Source organism: Prosopis cineraria, unplaced genomic scaffold (genome assembly GCF_029017545.1).
Source record: "Prosopis cineraria cultivar Desert tree isolate PC_DT_omini unplaced genomic scaffold, ASM2901754v1 PC14, whole genome shotgun sequence".
Taxonomy (NCBI): domain Eukaryota; kingdom Viridiplantae; phylum Streptophyta; class Magnoliopsida; order Fabales; family Fabaceae; genus Prosopis; species Prosopis cineraria.
In genome coordinates, this window is record NW_026555345.1 from 30,560,655 (window position 1) to 30,588,160 (window position 27,506).

The following is a 27,506-nucleotide window of genomic DNA, read 5'->3' on the forward strand; positions in this document are numbered from 1 at the left end:
TATTTTTGCTCTTTAGATGCCAGGCTACTTTCATCAGGCCTAAAATTAGGGCTCCTCAAAAAAATTAGATAAAACTAGACTTTGGGTTAATCTAGAGTCTAATCACTTTTATAAAAAAGATTGAACTAGACAATTTATAATTCAATTTAGTTTAATTATAATTTAAAAATTAACAAGATCAGATTTAGTTTATAGGATTGAAAGACTAGTCTCATTAGTCTAATACTCACATTGTTTTTTTCGCCCTCTATGAATAGAAATAATTTATTTTAACTTAATAAAATTAATTAAAATAATAAAAATACTTATAATTATAAAAAATCCATAACAATCTCCAACAATAATAAAAAATATTTTAATTATAATCTAAATGATTTAAATTCATAATTTCAATAATAATAATATTCAACAAACTTTAGCAACTTAATTTACAGTACAACAATAATTTAATAGTAAACTAAATTAAAATTATATTAAATAAAAAGGTAAAATGTAAATAAAGAAAATGCTTCGTTCAAACTAAATACTATTTAAATATATTAAAAATAATTAAAATTATATTAAAATAATTTCTCAGGACCAAACCAAACCAAATGGTTTGAGGACTTGGTCTTTTATTCAATCTAACTTGATGAGTTAATCTGATCTTTGTATTCACTTTAGTCCTTTAAACTAATTATTTTACCAAACTAGACAGGACTGGGTTTGTTCAAGTTGGATTGATTTGGACAGAACAATTGAATTATTGCACATCCCTACCTGAAACCATAAATAAATATTTTATAAAAAAAAGAATCAATATTAATTTTTTTGGTTGATTCATGGAATATAATTGACAGAAATAAACAATGTTAGGAAATAAAAATGCAAATGGGATCTAATGAAGTGGAAAAAAATTATTTTAGCTTTTTAAAATTTAACATTCTTTGCTGTATTAATTTATTTTTACTTTTCATAATTTAACACTTCATTATTCATTAATTTATTCAAAATTTTTATAGTTTATAAATAATATTTTTGAATCAAATCATCCAAATAATTTAACAAAAAATAATTTTATTCAAATTATTTATTCTAAATTAGTTTTTAAATCAAATCATCTAAATAAATTTTAACTTATTTAACTGACTTTTAAAAATATATCCAAATATAAATGACATTACAGTTATAGACTTTTTCTTTTTCTTCCTTCAGCAGGCTAATTATAAGTATTTGATGATGAACAAAGGTTTTCAATATTTTAATTCCTTTCTTTCATAGGGTGAAGTCGATTATTATTCCCACCCCCGCGTCACCTTAATTTGGAATTCTCTTTATCGTGGTTTTTTTTTTTAAAGTAAATCCAAGCCTTTGGAGTTTTCATTTTATTTAAGCTAAATTCTAATTGGTTCCGGCTGATTTTATTATGGCCGGTCTCTCATCAGGATTATATATCCCACTCCCACCGATATTTTTATTTTAATATATTAAATTAAATAATTATTTTTCACAAGTTGATAGTTCTAAATTGATATTATCTTGCATATACTTCAGTCAAGATAAAAAAAATATAAAAGTATAATTAAGAAAATAACAAGACCTTGAGTGTTTGAACGAAACTAGGATGGTCTATTGGGACACGCATGACGATATAACCAAATCCCACCGACATCATTTCACATAGCAAATGTTTGATATGGCTCACGGGAAATTAAATCAATTTATTAGATTTTTTTATCCCCGAATGCTTTAAAATGCTCACTGGAAAGATCTATTAAAACTGTGGGTGTTAGTACAACGTACTTCCACTTCCTGTACTACTGTAAGAACACATTGCAACTATATAAACGAAACTCAAGTAAGCAGCCAATTAAGAGTTGCAAAGTGATGCACATCTAAGCTTCTGATGATTAGCCTTATAGCTTGCTTAATTTTCGTCTCATGGGTTCTTTCTGTACGCCATCTTGCTTAATTAAGTTGGCTTCATTGTCATTCCTCATCACCATCGTGGAGTGAGAATTGCGTGGATATATATTACATTGCTGGAAGAGGCTTAATTTTTTTTTTTTTGGGTAAGTCGCAACTTATTGTACCTTGTTTTTCTCTTTGAATTTTGTTTATTTTAAAATTTTCCATCAAAATAATCCACATCCCCAAAAAAAAATTACGGACATATCATATATCGCAGCTCATAGCTTTGCCCTTCTTAAAAAAAAAAACAAGAAGAAGAAGAAGCAAGGCTTTCGTTTGGGATCAAGTTAATGAGTGCATTTTTATGACAGCTTTGTTATCAATCGTTGTAAAAAGTCTTTTATTTTTACTATATTTGGTTTTGTAAAAAGTCTTCACGGTCAAGTTCTTTGAGAAATTCAAAGAAGGTGCTTCTCTCAATGGGAGTATTTGGAGATCCTACCCATCTTTTTTTAATGGTTTGTTTGAACCATGATCATCATCATCATCCTTACGAGGATGCTTATGGTTGCAAGGAGATCTAGGTCTCTTAGGCTCCTAGTTTTTCTTTTAAAACCATATTCTCTATCATCACTAAAATCATTTCAAAAATAGCAATCACAACTACGATCACACACTGATAGGGCACAATCCCAAATAAAGTAATCATTGATGTGGGAGTCATAAATTGGCTTGGCTTCTGATGTAAACTACTCAATTAGAGGGTGTTCTTTATTTGTAGTAAAAGCAAGTGTAATCAACAATATCCTTCCAGGGATTTGGTATGGATCTTGGGTTTCAAGCCTCTTGAAAACAAACTCAATAGTACTGTCTTGAAGTTTGTAAAGATCAAGAGATTTTGTAGTGTGAATATCCTTCTGAATACTATGGAACTGTTTTTTATAATTGTTGATCCATTCTAACAGCATCATCTAGGCAAGTTCTTCTATCAAAAGATGTCTCAAGATCTAGATGATAGATGAGTCATCTGGATAGTCTGGAACCATATATAAAGCATCTTTGGTTGCATTCGCAAAGTTGAGATTGGAAGAATGATCTTGAAGCTTGAAGAACATCTGATGATAAAGGGTAGCAATGACAGCTTCTAGCTACTGCACAGCTCCATGAATATGAATCTAGACTTTTAATCTTGTGGAGAGAGTCAAATCTATGAGCTTTATGTTAAAGTCAGGTGCTATAGTAAGAACCATGCTATCACTACTGGGAGTAGTCAATATGGCACAAATCAAGGCGTTGCCTTATACCATACCCTTTCTCCTACAAAGGGTTAGGACAAGGTGGATAGCTCTAACATAGAGATACATATATCTGTGGTTGATCTATGTATCAATCAAGGGCTGAGCAATCTCAAGGGTAATGTATTATTCAGTAGTTGTTGCTGGGATACCGCACTGGCTTATATTAGAGGTTTGAGTAATCTCTTTTGGCTAAGGATGATTAGTATGGATTAGAGATATGATCCCATGAGTAAAAGAGTTTCCTCTTAAAAGAGCTTGTAAAGGTTGAGAAAAGGTAGTTTTTCGGTACAATGGAATATTTGATACGGTTTTCTATTTTATTGGTTAGAGTTCTTTTGACAGAAGATGGAAGATTATCAAAGGAAGGGTTGAAGAAAGACGAACAGGTTCAAGAGAAGTGAAACTTTTTGGGATATCGGTAATATTTTCTAAGTTCTTCTTACTCACTTTTCATCAATAATTTGGACTATTCTCATATTTACCTATTTCTATTTGATTTTTGTGTGATCAGTTACAAACCATGAGCTTAAGCTATAATTAAAATCTTTAATATTCAGGTAAAATTTTATTTTAGCTTTATTTTCATTTGCTTTTCTTCTCTCGACCTTAAAATTTTATACTTTAATTGTTATCGTTAATTATAGTAGCTTTGTTGTATAATTTTTTAGTAATATATTTTATATAAGGTTTTGTATACTGTAATCAATTGATATAGTATTATAAGAGTAATTTAGTCTAACTTTAATTTGGTGATTAGTCATACTTTATTTCTAATGTGATTAATATTTAAAACAATTGTTAGGTTGTGAGTTAAGAAAAATTTCAATTCATAACTTAATTTCTTATTTAGTTATTGAATGATAATTTAAAAAATATATAATAAAATCAGAATAATAAAGTTAAATAAAGTTAATTTTTTTTGTGGATCACGAGAAGATTAAGTTTAAATGATTGAATTGTGATTAAGTGTGTTGCCTGGTAATTTTTTCAATTGCCCTGACTTTATTTTTTAAAAAATCTCCTCTGTTATTTAGTTTTACTGTAAAATTAGTTTTTATTAAATTTGTTGTTATTCAGCAGCAACGTCACATATATAGTTAACAAATTAAAACACTGCAGATCAAACTCATGACCGTTCCTCTATAGGCAGGATTTCATACAACTACGTACATAGGCCTTTGTTTATGTTCATGGGTTATCCTTAGATTTTTATATCAATTTTTTACGTGAAAAGTTGAAAATAAAGAATGATCGTACGCACCTTGTTTCACATTTTTTATCGTGTCTGGAGATAACATGAACTCGTTCAATTGAACCGGGAGTGCAAAGATATATGTATTTAACATCGTGGAGGCCCCTTTTGCTTTTTACGTGGAGAATGCGATGGACAAGATAATGAGAATCCACAGAGAGAATTCAATAAAGACGAAGAGAAGTACGAAATGAATCATAAAGCTGTCAAGATGTCGGTCGGCAAAGGAACCACTAATTCACTTAAGATAAAGAAAACGACGGTTGACGTTATGTTGTCGTAAGAAATACAAATTCCCTGAAAACAAAAGAAGGAGATGAACTGACGAAAATTGTTTTGAAAATGAAGCCGATGATTGGCGCTGCGACGTAGTAAACAGGGATGAAGTTGCTGAACCGCAAACATCGATGTCATCCTACATAGACCACCCCCCCCCCCGGGGGATTTCTGCTTTTCCTTTTTTAACTGCTTTTTAGCAAATCTCTTTCTTTCTTTCTTTTTTTTTTTTAAAGTCTCATGTATATCTGCCTTGTAGTGCAGGTCCTCTCATTATTAAATGTTGCAGGCTCCACCACTAGATGCCACGGGTGAATGAAAGTTTACAAAGCCAAAAGAAAGGATGTAACCCAAGCACAAGACCGATGCATTGGCAAAGGCTATTTGCTCGAGCATGCTGAAATATCCGCAAGGTTAGATGCAAAAAAGTCTATTTTAAAGATGATAGTTTGGACAATGATATATCATTTTCTTATATCCAACAAGTGGTCAGCAACCTAAAACTCTTTGAAACACATTGGCTCAAACTCAACATTACAATTCAGTGAACATCGACAGCACAGTTGCTTGTGGTGGCATGATAAAGGAAATTGAATCAAAAAGGACTCTTTGAATATTTTGAATATCATCCTAATATAGTGATATTTTGAAAATTCTGGAAAGTTCTTACTCTTTATTAGAATATTAAGTTTTTAAAAATTAACATCCACTATAATTCAATGAAAGCATATCTATCAATTGCTCATTCAACACATCCAAAAGCTACCTTCTATAAAAAATAATCAAGAAAATTAATGAATTTGTCATGAGAGATTGGATGATGATCTTCAATCATGTATTCAAATAAATAAATAAATATACATATCTATTTACTTTCCAATTTTGTTGGGACAACTTATATACCATGATCTTCAATTATCTACCTTTTGAGTATAGAAATTTTATAATTTTTGACATGATCTAAATTATTTTTGTTTCATTACACGATTTTTCGTGATCTTGTGCTTAATAAAGAAGCTAAAAAGAAGAAGAGGGGCTTGCAGCAATGATGTCTCTTTAAAAAGGTGAGGATGAGTTTGTTTATAAGCTATCCAGGCTTGAACTAGCTAGACCTAATTAAATCGAAAAAAACAAAAACTCATCCAAGTTCAATTAACAAAGGGATAAATGGTGGTCACGATAGCTGGCTCCCCCCACTCCGCGTGAAGCAATAATGAACTTTCTCAGTGTTTTAGGTAAAATCCACTCAAAAAGCCAAATAAGGAGCACCTCTCAAAAAGCCAAAAAAAAGATCGGCAGCCCAAAAAGCCAAAGAAGGACCACCACTTCCAGGGTTCCAGCCAATCTTGTACGATCATACCACTCTGATCGCGACACTCCAGTTGTCAAGTAATATTAAATGTCTCCACGTTTGAAATGAACCCTTTTATCAGCGAAATAACTAATAATCCCCTTTCTTTCAAATTATAAATACTTTAAATAAAATTTTACAAACTAATAAATTTCATTAACTATACTTAATAATTTTATTTTTTAAAAAATAAAAATAAAAATTTTTAAAAATATTCTTCATTTAACAACCTTAAATCTACCTTGTTTAATATTAAAATAAATCTATTTAATAAAAATTTAATTTTTTAAAAGTGTTTTATATTATAAGACTTCGAATCTCTTCTAAAAGTATTTAGAGGACTGACATAGTAGTATTTATTTACGAGAAAATCTGATAACTAAACATCCAAATCTATTAAAAAATGATTAAAATTTAAGGAAGAAGATTCATTGAAAGTCTTGTTAGAAACTCCCCAACACTTGCTCTGAAAATAATGTTGGGTAGGTTGAGGTTATGCTAATGATCAGTAAGACAAGTGGAATAAAATTGCTTCACCTAAATCATAATATAAGACATCTATTAAAAATTTTACTTAATTTAAAATATAAGGTATTGGATAATTTTTATATTTATTTCTCACTATACCCCTAATTCATTTATTATTCTTTTTGAGAAAAATCATACATTAAAGTTTGAATTGCAATTATAGTAAGGTTCTTATATAGGACATTTAATAAGGGTATAAATAAAAGATGTAGACATTTTTAAAAATTTAAGGTTTCATCTAATATTGTTTGTAAATAATGAATTAGTTAAATATGATTTATATCATCATTTAAAAGGAATATAAATTTATACTGGTACAGTAACTTCTAAAAATCTGAATCTATAATTGATTATTGTTTTTCTGAATGGAAAAAAATTAATTGTTGTTGTGATTATTAGGGATGCACTTAAATTTACACAAAAAAATATACATTAGGCACACTTACTTGGAGTCTCGTAACATTAGTAGGGCTGGACCACACTGATAAAAAAATGTTTTTGGTATGTACTATTTAAAAACATCAGGATAAAACATAAAATCTATTTATTTATAAAAAGGAAAATAGAAATGTACTCCGATCAATTAAAAAAATGATTTTAGTATGTATTTGGAAACTATTTAGTATGTGGTGAAATATTATACTTAAACTCAGATCAATTTAAAAAAAGAAACTGGATTCTAAGTTTTCTTAAAATGTTCTTCAGTCTTCACTATATATTTTTTTGTTTTTTTATGAAATTCAATATTTTATTCGTGAATGGACAACTCTTTTGAGGAAGTTTTTGTTTTTTTAACTGAACAAATATATTTATAATTAAAATGAGATTACATCAGTAACATATGACCTCATAAATTATTCTCATCATTCATCACCTCTTATGATAAAGGTGAAAATGATTAAAAATATAAAAAGTAACATTTAATTTATGAAACATCGATTATCAGCTTACAAAGTCACGAAATGTGGGACTGCTTCCAATCTGGCAAACATACGAATGCATGTGCCGTAGCCTCATAGGTTGCGGCAGTCACATGTCTATCCCGTGCAATTGCTTTTTCCAGAATAAATTTATTTATGAACAAAAATTAATAATAAATTTTATTTATAAAATAAATTAATATTTTTATTTTAACATCAATAAATTCTGTATAAATTTTTATTTATGAATATATATTTTAAATAGTTTTTAAATGTAATTTTTAAAAAATTAAAAATGACCTTTGAAAAAACAAACTCACATGAGTAGGATCCTTGAATCATTTATAACTAATTTTCAATCTTAAAAAATATTTGTTAAAATTTTAATTTGTTATAATAATTTACATTGTTTTAATTTTTTTTATTGATTTGATACTAATAATTAAAATTTTACTATTTCAATTTTTTAAAAAAATAATTAATAAAGTAGATTTGTAATTAAAAAAATAATTATAAATATTATTTAATATTCTATATTTTAAATTGAGTAATATTTTTAAAAAATATTCCATACTGTGACAGTAATTTATTTCTCTCTCATCATTTCGCGGACTGTGCACGAGCTCTGACCAGAGCAACGCGGTGAAGATCCACGTTGACAAAGCAATATAGGAGTGTTTTGTCAATAAATATATTTTCACTCCTTCTTTTTATCAAGAAAAATCACTTTTATTTTATATTTTTGCTCTTTAGATGCCAGGCTACTTTCATTGGGTTTGAAATTAGGGCTGTATAAAAAATTAAATAAAATTGAATTTTGAGTTAACCTAAAGTCTAGTCATATCATCAAAAAAATTGAATCAAACAACCTGTAATTCAATTTGGTTTAGTTTGAAGATTAAAATAATCAGATTTAATTTATAAAATTAAAAGACTAATCTCATTAGTTTAATACTTACTTAGTTTTGCTTCCTTTATGGATAGAAACAATTCATTTCAATTTAATAAATTTAATTAAAATAATAAAAATGCTTATAATTATAAAAAATTCATAACAATATCCAACAACAATAAAAAAATATTTTAATTGCAATCTAAATGATTTAGATTCATAGCTTTAATTACTTTAATTACAACAACATTTAACAAACTTTAGCAATATAATCTACAACACAACAATAATTTAACAGCAAACTAAATTAAAATTATATTAAATAAAAAGGTTAAATGTGAATAAAGAAAATGCTTCTTTCAAACCTAAAACTATTTAAATATATTAAAAATAATTAAAATTATATTAAAATAATTTAGTAGGACCAAACTGAATTAAGTAGTTTGAGAGCTTGATCTTTTATTTGACCCAACCCAATAAGTTAGTCTGATTTTTTTAGTCACTTTGGTCCTTCGGACCAATTTTTTTATTAGAATAGACAGAACAGAGTTTGTTCAGGTTGGACTGGGTTAGACAGAACAATTGAACTTTTGCACAATCCTAACTAAAACCATACATAAATATTTTATTAAAAAAGATTCAATATTAGTTTTTTTGGTTTATTCATGGAATATAATTGACAGCAATAAACAATGTTAAGAAATAAAAATGCAAATGGGATCTAATGTAGCGGAAAAAATTATTTTAGCTTTTTAAAATTTAAAATTTTTAACTGTATTAATTTATTTTTACTTTTCATAATTTAACATTTTATTATTCATTAATTTATTCAAATTTTTTATAGTTTATAAATAATATTTTTGAATTAAATTATCCAAATAAATTTTAACTTATCTAACTGACTTTTAAAAAGATATTCAAATATAAATAACATTACATACACAGACTTTTCTTATTTTCTTCCTTCAGCATGCTAATTATAAGTATTTGATGATGAAAAAAGGTTTCCAATATTTTAATTACTTTCCTTCATAGAGCGAAGTTGATTATTATTCCCACACCCACGTCACCTTAATTTGGAATTCTCTTTATCGTGTTTTTTTTTTTTAAGTAAATCCAAGCCTTTGGAGTTTTCATTTTATTTAAGCTAAACTCTAATTGGTTCCGGCTGATTTTATTAAGGCCGGTCTCTCATCAGGATTATATATCCCACTCCCACCGACATTTTTATTTTAATATATTAAATTAAATAATTTTTTTTCACAAGTTGATAGTTCTAAATTGATATTATCTTGCATATACTTCATTCAAGATATAAAAATATAAAAATATAATTAAGAAAATAACAAGACCTTGACTCTTTAATTTGAACAAAACTTGGATGGTCTATTGGGACACGCGTGACGATATAACCAAATCCCACCGACATCATTTCATATAGCAAATGTTTGATAAGGTTCACGGGAAATTAAATCAATTTATTAGATTTTTTTTTCCCGTATGTTTTAAAATGCTCACTGGAAAGATCTATTAAAACTATGTGCACTAGTACAACGTACTTCCACTTCTTGTACTGCAAGAACACATGCGAATATATAAACGAAACTCAAATAAGCAGCCAATTAAGAGTCACAAGGTGAGACATGTCTAAGCTTCTGATGATTAGCCTTAGAGCTTGCTTAATTTCCGTCTCATGGGTTCTTTCTGTACGCCATCTTGTGAGAATTGCGTGTAGATACATTATATTGCCGGAAGAGGCTTAATTTTTTTTCGGGTGAGTCGCAACTTATTGCACTTTGTTTTTCTTTTTGAATTTTGTTTATTTTAAAACTTTCTATGAAAATAATCCACATCCCAAAAAAAAGAAGAAGAAGAAGAATTATCACATATTGTAGCTCATAGCTTTGCCCTTCTAAAAAAAAACAAGAAGAAGCAAGGCTTCCGTTTGGGATCAAGTTAATGAGTGCATTTTTATGAGAGTTTTGTTATCAATCGTCGTAAAAATTCTTTTATTTTTACTATATTTGGTTTTGTATTGCGAAAATAATTTTTCACCTGTTGCAAAAATTGCTTTTTCCACTAACGTCCTTACAATCTCTCGTGACCATTTATTTAATGAGTGTGGCTTTGTTGTTCTAAAAAATAAAGAGGAGCTTCGATCATGTGCTAGATAGATAGAATCTAGTCTACGGTTTTTGTTTTTTTTTTTTTTTTTGGGGGGGGGGGGGACTTCATTTCTGGAGAGCCTGCAACTGCAATTGTAAAACCGAGTGCGAAGAGCCTACTTTTTTATCTTTTTAATTAATCATCCTTTCTCCAAATCAAATATTCCCTTCCTTCAAAATTATAAGATAACTTTTTAAAAAAATTATTATTTTAAAATATAAAATAATTTAAAAATTAAAATTTTAGGAATGGTATTTTTAATATTATCCTCCAAGAGTAGATATAATTGAAATAATATTATTATAATTTAATTATTAAATATATAAAAATATTTTTGAAATTCCATAATTTTATTGTAAAAAAATAAATTTATAAAGTGTTATTATTATATTTTATTGGTACGCTGAATCTTGTCTTAAATCAATATTAATATCATCAACATATACTGTAAAATTTGTGAATTTTACTGTGGATGAACAGTTGTTTCGACAGTAATTTTTTCCATTAATTTTGATGGACCCTACACATATTATTTCAACAGTTGTTTTTGTCTTGAGTCTTTTTGATTTAAAACACAAATCTCACATCCGAAACATTTTACCCCCTTTCACCGCACTTTCTCACTCTTTAACTCTATCAATTATTTTTCACCTTGGGCGATTATCTTATAATTTCGGATGGATGGATTATGTATGTGTCATTGAACTAAATATCAAATGATAAGATTTTTCAACTAGACACAAGGAATTTGAAATCAAATCCCCGAGTTAACTCAAAGAGAGGATTAAAAAAAATTGTGCTGTATTGTGTGTGATGCATGTATATGAAGCCTTTTTTTCTTGTGGGGAATTGGGTTTGGTAGAATAAAAAAATAAAAAATATATTACTATGAAACTAATTTCCATATGAGTAAAAAAAAAAAAAAGTTTAAATCCTCTGAAGGAAATGAGTGTATTTAAAAAAACACACACACACATCCCTTTCATTTTCAATTGCTTATCCTAAAAAGAATATAAAAGAATAAAATTAAAAATGTAATCAATGGCTTATAAATATCTGTAAATAAGACTCGAGGAGTATTTCTTTCTTATTAGTTATTGCCACCTCTTGTTATGTATATTCTTTTTTCTTTCATAGACATTTTTCCTTCTCCTCCGTTAATTTATGGCGTTAAATGAAAGTATTTTAGTTAGTATACATAGCAATGTTAATATAAATTAAAAAATTTTGACATGTCATGATTTGGAAATAAAGACAGAGTGGTCAGCTAGGGGCTGGGTTTTGAATTATGTCCAGGCAGCAGCTAATCAGGTGCGGTGAATGTGAAAATTAAAACATAATAAAATGGAAACGTGAAAAACGAATCAGAGAGAAGTGAGGAGGGTGGAATCTTTGAAGTGCGAGGCTGCTGCAAGCCTGCAAGCTGTCCTCATTGAATGTTTTTATTGGAGGGGTGAACGACAGTGATAATTCTCTCGTTTGTTTGTGAATCCCACATGTCAATAATTACTCAGACGAAGGAAATTCCGACAAGCCTTTTGTTTTATTAGCTGTTAGTCTGACTAGTTTCGTACCAATTTTAATTTGATGTGAGGGTGAACATGTCTCACCCCTATCAGAATTCACAACTTACTGCACTAAGTTTTACTAAAGGGAAATTAATCTAAGAACTTTTAGTTTTCCTTAATCTTAAATTAAGTTTTTTAAATTTATTTTCTTTTAATTAAAATCTTATAGTTTAATATATTATATATACCAACTTATAAAGATTAAAATTAATAATGAATTAATAAATTTTACCAAAAAAATGTTTTTGGAGTTGAAAAATTTTTAATTTAATTTTTTTAACCAAAATAAAAAAATTTGATTTAATGCATTATGTATATTTTTATTAATTTTTTGTAATGAAAATTTTACATGTGTATATAAAATATTTAGAAAACAATGTAATTAATTCTAAAATTATATAACTATTTAATAAAAATATAAAAGTTCTTAATGTTATTTTTTTAAAAAAGGAAAATTTTAAAGATTTTAACATTCAGGGATTAAAAAAAATTAATTGATCAAACTATAAAGACTCAATTAAAATAAAATAAATTGTATAGGCTTAGTTTAAAATTGAGTGAAACTGTAAGAATTCATAAATATATTTTTTCAAATTTTTAATATTTATCCCCACTAGTTTTATAATGTTGAACACCCTTAACTTATTTTCAATGATGTTTTTTTACGATTTTCACATTCTAAATAATTTATGCCTTTGCTGTTCTAAGTCCCGCATCATAGCATCTAACTAACAATTAATGAATTATGACTAGTACATGCCTTTACATTTAAAAAGAGATTTTAAACAAACTTATAAATCGTGTATTAATAAGTTCTTCTTATTAATAGTGAGATTTGACGAACTCATGACCACGTGGATTGGAGATTTTGGTCCAAACCCTTAAATTTTACAATTAACTAGCAGAGTGTTTATTTAAAAATAAGTTGATTTTGATTGAAACATAATTTTAACTAAAATAATATTATAATAATTTTGTCTCGGAAATTATAAAATTATGAGTTATTGATTAAGTCAGACCTCTCATTTCATATTTAACAACTGATTCAAACACCCGCGGTCATAGTAAAATTTTGGCTTGATCTAATGAACCAAAAAACCGCTTTAGTCTTTTTACCCATTACCATATTGTCTTATGCCACCGAGGCAGATAATTAGACATTGACTGTTTGACTTGGATGCTACTTATAACTAAATCAATTTTCAGACAGCGGTGCTTGTCCAGTTAATTAAAGTGAAAAATATTTAATCAGTCTGGTTAGCTGGAGAAATGAAATTATATATAGCTTCTGATTTCTTAATTACTTTCCGGTCTCTCCTAGAAGCAGGACTTCTAGATTAAAATCTTACATGTTCTTGGCCTGGCCAGCTGTTACAATATTCTAATATTAATTAATTTCCTTATTTTATAGACGTCATTGCTAAAACTGAAAAAAGAAATCTGTTAATACTTAATACCATCGTCTATTAAAATTATTCTTTAAATACTAGAACTACTTTTTACAAAGCTGTTAAGTTATTTAAATATGAATCGATATAAGATGATGTGAAAAATCCAATTCGAATAAAGTTAGGCTTAATAATTAATATATAATAAAGTGAAAGAATTCAAAAATTTAAGCATTGAGGTTTTTAGTTAAAATATGGCGTCTTTCCGTTACTCTTGCCTGTCGATCCTCTCCCCTTATTCTTGGGCGGTCACTCTCCATTCTTAACAAGTGGTATCAAAATCAGATTTCACTCAAGACCTGTAAGCCCGTTATTGCTCACACATTTAAAGCCCTAAAAAATATGGATTTGGTGTTTGGGACATCTATGATATAAGGAGCTTGTAAACTCACACTTGAGGGGGAATTATTAGATTGTCCAAGTGTGAGTGGATATAAGATAATGTTGGAAGTCTCATATCAAATAAAGTTAAACTTCATAACTAATATATAATAAAGAAAAAAGGACATATAAACTTAAACCCTGAGATTTTGAGTTAAGATGTGAGGTCCTTTCACTACTTTTACCTTTTGCTACTTTTACCCGTCTCTCCCCTTCCCTCGTTCCTAGACAGTCACTCTCCATTCCTAACAAAGGCATACATAACTCTGATATTTAAAAATTTGACCCTACATCCAAAATTTTTTGTGCTTCATATATAATTTAATCTATAAAATAACGCATGTCAAATTTCAAAAATAAGAAACCTTAACTAATTATTCCTATATATCTATAGTTATTCTGATTTTTAATGATAAATTTGATATGGAAACTAAAATTATGGGTCTGCATGCATAGTAGCAAGTTCCTCCACAGTATTGTGTGGCTACACGCGCGGTCTTCAGGAACAATGTTTCTTAATGTGTCTTGAATAAATATTAGACTAGTGTTTAGATTTAAATTTTACATTTTAAATCTCACATTTAAAATTTATATATTTTAAATTTTTTGTTTGGGTAATTCAAAACTTTCAATTAAAAAAGATAGATGAATTGAGATTTGAAATGAAAATAAAAATTAAGAATGATGAATTTATCTTTATTTTTTAATCAACAAGAAATAAAAAAATATGATAATGTGAAGAAAATAGTATATTTGAAGTGACTAAAATTTAAAATGATTGGAATGTAGATGAAATTTAAAATTACAAAGGAATTGTACTAAGAAATGAATTTGAGTTTGAATCAAATTCAAATTTACAAATTTTGTATATTTAAATAAAGGATTGGGATTATATTCAAATTCAAATTTCACAATGTGTAGGTATACCCCACTCTAGCAAGCCCGATCTCATGACCCAACCCACCAAGTTTCACAATGTGCCAAAAAAATGACCGGATAAAGCGACAAGTTGAAGCAGTCAGCAACGTGCATATATAAAGAATATGCAATTATTAAAGAACGAAATGATGCTGTCACCGAGCACGATGAGCTCCTATATATGTGTGTGTGTTAGTCTTATGATGAAGTGAAGACGCCGCATATACGCACACACACACACATAGAGAGAAAGAAAGGAATAAGGAAGGAGAAATGGATTTGGGGAAGGAAATGAGTGTCATATTGGTCATTTTGGGTCTCCTTCTTCTTTGTAAGGCTCGAGGCGCTGTTCATCGCCATGACTTCGTTGTAAGTTATTCTTCCATGTGACAATATTGTCCTTAAAGACCATCTACTATGTGATGATATTTTTATTGCAATTTTAATTAGATCAAGAGCATTCATAGATCGAATAACGCTCAGTCTAGTTACTCTCAGCTTCTTGTTATTTGTGCTTCACCACATTGATTTATTTTTTAGCACTTGGTTTCTCTCCTCCCACCTTCCACGGCAACCCATAGTAAATTTGGACCGTTTGGAGATTAAATGTTTTTGTTTTTATTTTTATTTAAAATTCATTAAGATAAAAAATTATAAATTCTTTTATTGAATTGGATCAGTAATTTAGACATTTCAAATTTACCATTAACCTTTTTATAATTTTAATATTAAATTTACATTGTCCAAAAAGTATATCTGAATAATTAATTTATAAAAATTTTATTAAATCTAATCACTAGTTTGAACAGTTCAAATTTAATATAGATGGTCCAAAATTAATATTAAAATTTTTTATAATTTTCATATTAAATCTGTATTGTTCAACGTATGTCTAGATAATCAATTTATAAAAATCATAAATTTTAATATTAAAACCACTTATATTTTCAAGTTGGTATTAAAACATATTTATTAAAAAAATTATATATTTTATAATTATTATAAGAAATATAAAAAAATATTTTAAATCTGAACTATTTAGATATGTTGTCCCTTAGTGGAGAGATTCCCTTGGAGGAGGCAATCCCTTGGCAGAGGGAATCCAACTCATATTTTTTAATGGTAGATATGCTTTTGTTTATCATTCCATGTACAATTCATATATATTAACATTATATTTTAACTCAAAATTTTGTCGTAAAAATATTAGTTTTAACGGTCATTCCATTTATAGACCTCTTTTTTAGCCCAATTGTAGTGGACGTGGGATTTCTTTTCTTCTTCCTACACCAACTTGACAACTTGGTCATGCTTAATTTTCCAACATTATTTAAAAAAAATATCACAATTTTGTCTTAAAATCGTTAATCATCTTACCACTTTTACAACACACATTTTTCAGGCGACTCAATGTAAACTTTCACAATTATTGCCCTGAATAATCTTTTTCTAATTTAAATACAGACGACGTATGCTTTTATATCTTTGTGTGAATGACATTTAAAGCATTCACAAGAAAATTTATTACAATAAGGATTCATAATTTTTGTATTGAATATTGTTTTATAAAAATATCATTGTATGTAAACCTGAATCGAATTGGCTGATTTAGCTTGTGAATCGGTGACTTGGTCTCTCTCGATTTAGGCTTTCACCTAAATTGGTCAGCTACTGACTTGATGTGACCCGACTAACTTAGGGTCAACCCAAGATAACTTTGCCAGATTACTAGGTTAGCTAGGTCACTTTTTTTTTGTTTTTATTTTTTTAATTGTAAAAACCAAATGAAAAGTAAAAAATCTAGCTTGAAAATTAAAAAAGCGAGGCAATGCAGGGTAAAGCAATTAAATCAGATTTCACCATCTGTGATTCGAACTTCGAATAGAGGGCCTTAATTATAAATTAGAACTTAGAAGATTGAGCTTAGCATTTATGAATTATGATTATCATTGTTAAAATTTTTAGTATTAATGATTATTAGTTTTATACTTTTTAATAATAAAAGGGTAGTAAATTATAAATGTAAGAATGAATATTTAGAAAGTTGTATTTTATTATTGTTAGACTTTTGAGTGGTTGTAATTCTATAATTATTATTGTATTTGCATCTTATATTAGAGATTAATCTTGGATTTGGTTGAATGTTTTCATGATTAGTATCTTTTTATTTAAATTATATTATTTTAATCCTGATCAGTTTGCCCTCTGGGTTGACCCCAGCTTAAACCTCGATTGAACCACTAACCCGTAATTTATTAACTTGATTAGTTTAATGATCAATTCAATTTCTAGTACTTTAAAAAATACATATATGTTGCTATTAAAAATTGAAATATGAGTACTTATTATAATAATTTTTTTACCAGGGCCTTAAATGTCATTCTGCCTTTATATTTTGCTTCTCTAAGAACTGCCTCTCATACCTAGCTAGCAAGCTAATTTAGTCACAAACTTAGCTAGGGATCTAGTGGGATGTAAGCTCTATTTTATAAACAAGTGGACCTAGGATTTTGGGTTAGTGGGGCAATATTTCTTTAAGAAAAAACAAATGATTATGCATATTATCATATAAAATTTAGTGAATACAAAAACCAAATAGATTATAGGATTAGAGCTTAGATTCATAAAATTTAGATCAACATCTTATAACTCCCCTAATAACAAAATGTTATATTCAAAATTTATAAAAAATTCTATTTATTTATTTTAAATTAATCAATGAAAATAGATAACTTCATCTCATCCAAAATCATAATTTTAAAATATTAATATAAAAAATCCTTTAATAATTATAATAAACACTAAAAAAATTCAAACAACCCTTCAATTAATTACATATCAGCTGTAATAAACATTACTTCCTGGGCCCACCATCATTCTTTTTTCTTCCCTACTTCATCGATTATATTCTTCCTCCTAATTAATATCGTGAACACCGCTTTTGTTCCTTCTTCCTACTACTTTATTGGGTCCAAAAATTATGGGTGAGTGGGGGCATAATGCTCCGTATTATTCCATCCGCCCACACTCACAACTACATAGGTTTGTCACTGGTCACATGCAAATCAATAAAATATATAACTTTTCTACCCGTAATCTAAATTCTAAGTTTAAAAAAAAAGTTAGCTAGCTATAGAAAACTGTGGATGCTAATTATTTTAAACTTGAGTGGATTACAGCTGAGAGAGAACTTCGCAGTCTACAATACATTAATCATTCTTTGAATCATTAGTTAGTAATTTTATCTAGAAATTAAATAACCCTGTGTTTGATCTCAGACTCAAACAAGCGAATCCTGAGAAATTTAAACCCGTTTTAGTTGTTTGAGCAATAATGTGTAATACTATGGAAATGGTTCATGTCGTTGTTAGTTTGGTTTGGAACTCCTCATATGTAATACTACGCAATAATAATATTGAAGAGTTTGAGCCTTGTTTAATTTAATTTTCAAAATGTATTATTCCGAATTTGTTCTAGTCATAAAAAGTGCAACCAAATGGCAAACATGCATGAGAGGATCACTTTCTTATATCTTTATACTCTGGATCCGTCCGCTACATGCTACTTTCCTTATTTATAATAAATATAAAATTAGAACAAAGATAAAAAAGAAAGAAAAAAACAAAAGAAGATGGCCAAAAATTAGAATATGTGGATGTGGCGGATGTGTGGGGAGGACATGGGCATTTGGAGATAAGGGAAATCGGTCACAAGCGTCTTGTTTTAGTAGCTACCTATATACCACCACATCATCATCATCATCATTATTATTTTGGATATATATGGCTGTCTGATAGGTTCAAGCACTGTCATGTTCAATTACAGATAGCTCTTTCTAAAACGTGTTCGACATTTACACGGATTCACATTCAAAATCCTTCGTGCTTAAGGGTCATCTATATTACCATCAACTCTAGCACCACATTATACATCAATTTTCATTATATACAATCAACCATATCCGCTCTCATAAAGCATTTGACTCACTTTAATCTCTTATCTAAATTTATTATCAAAACTAGACTTTGAGGTTCATCAAGCGGGACTGTTCAATTCAAGGATAATTTCGTTTTCCCTAAATTATATCGCAAAAATTTCGCAATGATGTTAACTTAATATTTGAAATATTAATTTGCAAGAAATAATTTATAGCCTGATTTGTCTTTAGAAATTACTACATATATTGATTGACAAGAAAACCTTGTTTTTTCTTCTTCTTAGAAATATCATATTACTGATAATATCATGCATTCAATTATTGATTAAAATAGTTTGATCACGTCATTTTAATGCTTCATGACTAAAATATTATGCGCACCCACACACAACTAAAAAATGAAAAAAAAAACATAATAAATGATTGAGAAGTTTAAAGATTAACAAAGGGGTGTCCAAAATAACTAGCTACTGTGTGTGCGTGTGTGTAGGCCCCTACAGTCAGCGGAAGAGGCCATAGAGAGAAAAAGAAAAAGAAAGAAATGGAATTAGGGAAACATTGTGTCATATTAATCCTTTTGGGTTTGCTTCTTCTTTGTAAGTCTCAAGGCACTGTTCATCACTATGACTTCGTTGTACGTTCGTCCCTGCGTGAAAATAAATATATATTCTTAATTAAAGATTAATTAGGATGAATATCGGCCTAATTATATATATATATGTGTGTGTGTGTGTGTGTGTGCTTTTGCTTATTTTGCCTTTTCTGATCTCTAACTAGCTTTGTCGTTGGCCACATGCTAAACAATATTACACTCACACACACTTGCTTTTTCTACACTAACTAGCTAACTATTGCGGTGTGGATCGATGTTAATTATTTTGTACTTGAGATGGATTACAGCTGGAGGAGAAGAATTTCACAAGGCTGTGCAGCACGAAAAGCATCTTGACGGTGAATGGTAGCTTCCCAGGGCCTGCCATCACTGCTCACAAACGAGATATCATTTTTGTCACTGTCCACAATCATGGAACTTACGGTGTCACCATCCACTGGTACTCATTTTTCCACAAGCAAATTATTATTTTACAACTTCCCAAAACACGGATCCGATTCCTTCATTTCATTTATGACCTATTATGTTTACTGTCATTTCACTCTAAGTAACAAATTGTATGAGTTATGTATGTATGAAGCCGGGCGGAATCAACAAGTTTTGTTTAAAAACAATAAAGATCGATCATTTCAAAGAACTGTATTGGCACTACCCCCCAAAAGAAGTTGAACAGAGTAGAAAAACCATCAGAAAAAGGATCCAAATGGATCTCTACTCATCTTAACACTACGTATCGATCTTCTCTACGTTTTTTTTAATTATTTACTTCATATCAGTAAGTAAAAAGCAACATGAAAATCCAGGCATGGAGTGAGGCAACCAAACGATCCATGGTCGGATGGACCTGAGAACATAACACAGTGCCCTATTCCTCCAGGAACAAACTTCACCCAGAGAATCAATTTAGCATACGAAGAAGGTACACTTTGGTGGCACGCTCACAGTGACTGGACTCGTGCCACTGTTCATGGAGCCATTGTCATCCATCCTCCTCACGGCTCTTCTTATCCTTTCACCGTGCCCTATGGCCAAGAAACCCTCATCATTGGTATGTTCCGTTTCTACATTAATTCGTCTTTCAATACTGTCTTTAAATCCCTCTCAAATTAAATCTTTCGTCTAATCCTCATTTTGTAAACAATATGTAGGGGAGTGGTACAAGGAAGACGTGATGGCAATCATTGACAACGCTTTGGCCACTGGCGGAGAACCAAACACTTCCGATGCTTTCACCATTAATGGCCAACCTGGAGACTTGTATGCTTGTTCTAACGGTAACGTCACGATGTAAAAAACTGATCAACTTGACCAGTATTATTAGGCGACCGATCACATACTAAAAAGTACTTAAAAATTAGATCATTTGAAAATCCTCCAGAATTAGTGATAAAGATCACTATTGCAGTACATATCATTTCATGATGTCGGAAATAACAGGGGAAAAATTTGCAGGGACGACACACCGATTTTCAGTGGTGCGAGGAAAAACCTATCTCCTTCGCATAATCAACGCCGCCATGAACGAAGACCACTACTTCGGAATCACAAACCATTCACTCACAGTCGTAGGCACAGACGCAGCCTACGTCAAGCCCTTCACCACCCTTACCTCGTGATCACCCCAGGCCAAACCATGGATGTACTGCTCCATGCTAACCGGACACCAGGCCTCTACTACATCGTCGCCTCGCCCTTCCACGACGGCATATCTCCATATGATAACACCCCAACCACAGCCATTTTGCAATACAGTGGAAGCTCCAATACTTCTCAGCATCCTCCGATGGTGCTCCCAGATTTTCCTGAACATAATGATTCTACTGCTCTTTTTAACTTCACCAACAGGTTGAGGGGTTTGGGGAGCAAAAGTCACCCCATTAAGGTTCCAAAGAAAGTTAACAGGAGGATTTATATGACGGTCTCTGTGAATGTTCTTGCATGCAATGCTAGTACTTGTGACAGCACCACCAAGCTCGCGGCTAGTTTGAACAACGTGTCGTTTCAGACCCCGAGTATTGATGTATTGGGCGCTTACTACTGGTACGTACAATATTTATATACATATATATATACACTGTCCATCTATATTCTCACAGGTCACAGTTTGTGTTCCACTTACGCACAAACAATAATTCATGGGTTGTTTCATTATGCAGGAATAAGAAAGGAGTTTTCACTAAAGACTTCCCGGAAGAGCCTCCAAACTACATCAACTTCACAGATCCTGACAACAACGCATTTACGACCACGGGAACGAGGGTGATAATGCTGAACTACAATGACTCTGTAGAGATAGTGTGGCAAGGAACGAATAATTCATTGAATACTGCCGAGAATCACCCAATGCATCTCCATGGATTCAGCTATTATGTTGTGGGACGAGGCTGGGGAGTTTTCAACAATAAGACAGATCCCAAATCCTATAACCTCGTTGATCCTCCGGAAGTTAACACTGTTAGTCTTCCCATTAATGGTTGGCTTGCTATGAGATTTGTCGCCAACAATCCTGGTATGTCTTTTAAGTTATCATTCATAAGCATGCCGACGTACTTTGAAAAATATTACTGTCCCATATTTCACTGGGAATTATCTGAATCTCAAGCGGCTTTTCCATATTAATTTAAACATATCTACAGGCTACAGCCCAAGAAAATTTCTGAACATCCTGACCTTTGTTTTTCCCCAATAACAAATCATAATTATTTTTAAGGACAAAACCTAAGTGGAGGTTTTATTGGACTTTTTACCGTGTTAAGAAAACTATTAGTATTTTTTTTGAAAAAAAACTACAAATTTAAAGAATTTGTGGTAATTTTAAGAATTCCTGAAATCTTTAAAACAATTGTCATCTTAATGATTTTTTAATGCAACGCTTCAAGTTATGACTTACCAATTTTGATTCTGTTTGGATTAGGCCAACAGATAATGGATGTATATAGAACTCATATAATTAACTTGTGTGTGCATATACATTGACATATAAAGATTTTTTAAAGGGGTTCCATACGTTACATGAAGTAGACAAACTGAACTTTTTTTTCGTATCTCATGAATAATACAGCTTTTGTTATATAGATGTACGTGCATATTGATTCATTGATGATGACGGATAAGAAAAGTGATCAATGAATGAATTAATTTGCAGGAGTATGGTTTATGCATTGTCATTTTGAGAGGCACAGTAGCTGGGGAATGGACACTGTGCTGATTGTGAAGGATGGAAAAACCAAGAAGACAAGGATGCTTCCACCTCCTAAGTACATGCCTCCTTGTTCCAAATGAAGACGTTGCGTCATTCGACATCAATCATTCCTTGACCCATTAGTAATTATCTATAAATTAAATAACCCTGTATTTGATCTCAGACAAAGAAGCGAATCCTGAGAAATTTGATTCCGTTTAGTTGTTTGAGCAATAATGTCTGATACTAGAAATGGTTCGTGTTCATGTTGTCATTAGTTTGGTTTGCAAATTCTTCTATCTCTCATCCAAATTTATGTCAAATTGATTGATACTCCTCTAGTCCTATTTATAAAGTAGAGATAGAAGAAAAAATTTGGTTTTATTTATTAGTCACTTGTCAATTTTTAATATTTTTTACATTTTTACCCTTATTAAATGCTTTGAATAAAAATATTAGTAATGAGATTTAAGAACATTTATTAAGGCTAAAGGTGAAAACTTGTTAAATTTTAAGACAAAATTAATGAAGTTTAAAGTTTTTCTTGATTTTGATGAAATATATTAAAAATAACTTGTAAATAAAATCAGAGGGAGTAACTCTTTATATTTCGGTGTTTAAAAAGTTATTAAGGTGAATTTAAATAGTTATTTTCCTCCTTTATCATAATTTGGTCTTTTGTTTAGTATTTGAGTCTCTAATTCACTTTGTTGTGAATAGCAGTTTTTAGCCTTGTTTTCATTTTTTAGTCTTGTTTTCATTTTTTAGTGTCTTTAGTTGTTTATTTTGTTTTTGTGTTATCTTAGATGACTCTTGAGTTTGAGAAGCATAAGAGTGAAGCATGGAAGGAGTTAAAGTGAAGAAAATTTGCTGAGAGAAATTTTGTGTTAAAAAAATGGACTTTGATTGTTTTTTTTTTTTAAGATCCAAATAAGAATATCAACGTGTCAAATAATACAGATAGAAATGAATATATATATATATGTCAAAAGCTCCCTAGCTAGATGCTACTAAAAGTAGCTTCATGTAATTAAGTATAAAAACTTAAAAAGTGGTGATAAGATGTGGTGTTATTTTCAGCGTGTTAGTACTTCATTAGTTATTAATTAACATTAATTAGGTCAGGACGCACAACAAAACGATGGGGACCAAACTTGTTCCCCATCAAAGCAAACAAGGAATTTAAATCCTTGACGCAAAGCAAAGCAGCATAACTAGCTGTTGCTCCATAATCAAAAGGCACTACTGGTGAAATGTTGGAATCCAAAAAAAGATACTAAAATCACGTTTTGTTTTGCCCCTTATCAAAAGTTAAAATAGACCCTTTTTCTGTGTAATCAAATGACAAAAGAAATAAAATACTAAATTACTTCATGCCCCAAATAAAAAGGTTTAATTTAAATAAATGCATCAATGTATCATTTTATGTTTAAATTATTCTCAGAGGAATAGTGTTACTCCTAAATTACTCATCATAACAATATTATCTATAAACTAATTAAATTAGAGTAATGTGCTCCCGTCACTTAAATATCAATTATTATAATTAGTGAGACTCATTCTTCCTGAATGATGACTATAGACTCGAAATTAGTAGGGAGGTCAGTGGGGAGGGATGAATTTTTGTGTTGAATGCGAGCTTCGTGGATGAGCAGGAAATTGAGAACATCTTCTGGTGAGAGATGGTCTGTAAGAGTAATAGAGGCAACTATGGACTCGAAATCAGACCCAAGGCTGTTGAGAAGGCAAGTGATGAAGTCGACATCATCCACTGGTTTAACTACAAGACTCAAAGCATCAGCAATTAACATGGCGTTTTTAAAATACTCAGTTACAGATTCATTGCCTTTCCTTAGAGAGGTGATTTGGTTATGTAGATGCATGAAGCGAGCCTGGGATTTTTGGGTGAATAGTGGGTCAAGAGCTAACCACAATCACCTGACCGGTGAGAGGTTCTGAGAGAGAAGAGATTATTAGTACGGAGAGGACGAGTTGATCTTGGTGAAACCAAGAGAAGTAGTCTGGGTTGGGAGTGCCAGAGATAGTGAGCTTAGGAGGAGCGGGTGAGCTGCCATCAATAAGGGAGAAGAGATGTTGGCCCTAAAAACATTGTGCGGTTATTGTGTGTCAGCTTGATAGAGATAAAATGGGAGGGAGACAATGAGAATGAGGTAGGTATTGGTGTGAGAGAGGCATTAGCCATTGAGGTGGTGGTGGAACCTTGAGGAGACTAGATTGAAGCCATTTGGTGAGAAGGCTCTTATACCATTAAAAAACGAAGGACAAGCTAAAGGAATATTACATTACCACCACTATCTGAAAATGCACAGGAGATCAATATATATATATATACATATATAATGCAAGGCATAAGTGTCGCGTGATAGGAGAGTTGGATTACAACATACACAAGATGAATCGTCTTTTTGACCTCTATCCTTAACCACCCAACTTTTCATATTTCTGTACAAACAAATGGAACTACGTACATTTTCGGTTTCTATCAAACGCAACATTATTATTTTATGTCTTTTCTTCTTTCACTACCAGATTTTCCTATAAAAGAAGCATATACGTTTTGGGAAACGTCGATGTCAAGTAACACTAGCAAATTTAAACCTGGTCTCTAACCGTGAAAGAAACAAGAAATCCTACGTGCTAAACGCTATTGCATGCTAGTGTCGAACTCATTTTCGGCTTCTCTACATCGATATAGTATAACCTCGTAATGTTTGGCTTATGTTATACATTAAACGACACACTGTGACTTTTCACGTACGTATTAAATCTTGGCCATTCAACTAATCTCCTCTCTTGGAGACAGAGTAGGAAATAGAGGTCGGGCTTAAAAGATTGAGCTTGAAGGTCTTGCTTAAAAAAAGATTCGGGCTTTAAAAATTAATCTTTTTAAAAATAACTAAGTTTGAGAGCCTAACCCTAATAAGACTAGTAAAAAAGGACTTAGATAGAGGCAATCTTTATCAAAGTTTATGTGAAACTTTAATTTATTTCATGTTAAATTTTAAAATATTTTGTTTTAATTAAAATGTTAATTTTTTTTTTTAGGAAAAAAGGCTTAAGAGCTTGGCCCTGAGCTCTTTAAATAAAGACTGAGCCTCAAAATCAAATAAATTTTTGAATAATCAAACTTTAGGACCTAATCTTTTAAGAGTCAAGTCTGCTTTAATTCCCACCTCTATTTGAAGAGAGATCTAGAATGAATGACAGAATGGGCTGTACAAAGTCATCACAGTGGACTGATTTTCGGGCCTGAATTGTTGGGCTTCTGGGATGTGTTAATACTTACTAAGTAGCAGGGTCTATTTAATATGTCTATAAAGTTAAACTCATATCTAAGGACATTATTTTTTTGGCCTGAAACCTAAGGACAACATCTGACCTTTACATTTTTGGTAATTTTCTTTATTTATCCCTTCCCAAAATTAGTAATCTCGTTAACTGCTCCCAACTTCGGATTCCTTTTCCAAAATACAATTACATGTACTGGACAATCTAAAGATAAAAAATTCTACTTTGTATTTCTTTTCAAACCATCCACGTTTTTCTACTTCGTCAAAGCATTTTTTTTTGTTATTTTTAAATGTGTTGTTATTAAAAAGAATTTAAATGCCACGCACTGTCAAGAAATGAATTTTTTTCCCAGCACGTGTTAAACATAGATGATAGATCATCGTCTTGCACGAAACTTGTCATTAAATTAAAAGAAAAGAAAACGTTATATAGAAGCCAAAAGATTACAATAGTGAGATAAATCCGAAAACCAAGGAGAGAAACTAAAGGTAGAAAAAAGTAAATTGCCTTGAACCAATTGGTAATCTAGACTTGTAAAGGAACCGATCGTAAATGATGAAGGTCTGGAATCACCACATTCCTGTTGGTATTGCAAGAGAGGAATCCGTGGAGCAGATTTTTCCTGAAACAAGTGATTCGCAGACTACCATCTGAAAGCCATTAATATAGCAGAAGTTGCAAATCCACCATATAGCACAACGGATACTTAAAAGGTGGAAAAGACTAGAGTCCTGTGAGTACTTAAATTTGAAGCCTATGACGAACTGATTGCTCCAGAGACATGTACAACTTAAGAATTAAATTTTTTCTCGGATGCATGATTTAGAGCTATCTTTTCGATCTCTTGCCATAATAAGGGCATGCTGTATCATCAACTAGTCGGTTAACTTGAAAAGAAACAGCGGATTATGTGTAGTGTAACTTCCTTTTGTTCTTTTAATTTTTAAATAGAGACTTTTTTATTCTAAATACCATCATCTCCATACAACTACTATTTTATTTTCCTTATATGCTTTTGTGTTTTGCAGGAGATGATATTCCGTGGTACTGATACGACGGCGCTTCTAATCGAGTGGGCAATGGCGGAACTGGTTTTGAGCAAACAAGTTCAAGCAAGGCTCCGTGAAGAAGTTGACGAGGTTGTGGGAGACAAAAATGACGTCACTGATTCTGACGTGGCAAAAATGCCCAACCTCCGAGCTGTCTTGAAGGACACCCTGCGAGTACACCCACCGGGACCCCTCCTTTCTTGGGCTCGACTCTCCACATGAGACGTCCAGCTCAGCAACGGTATGGTGGTCTGTGATGAATATTTAATCTAGTGAAAAACCACCACGGACTATGATACCCACTAAGATTAGGGACACAAGACTCAAATTTCTAGAGGGATCAAACTCCATCTTAAGTGTGTGTTGGTTGTAATACGTGAACAGGGGAAAAGAAATGGGAATACCCTGATCAAATATTTGACGCTTCACAATCGTTGTCCATGAGCACTGGAAGAAATAGGCTAGCGCAGCCAGACACTGCTATAAGAAGGTCGACGCAAGAATCAAGGGTAAGAATTCCATTTCA

The 27,506-nt window shown here is 30.8% G+C and overlaps 1 pseudogene; it reads left to right on the forward strand.

Moving 5' to 3' along the window:
* Window positions 1-1,857: 1,857 nt before the first annotated feature.
* Window positions 1,858-22,925, forward strand: LOC129292839 (laccase-14-like; annotated as a pseudogene).
* The last annotated feature ends 4,581 nt before the right edge of the window (window positions 22,926-27,506 follow it).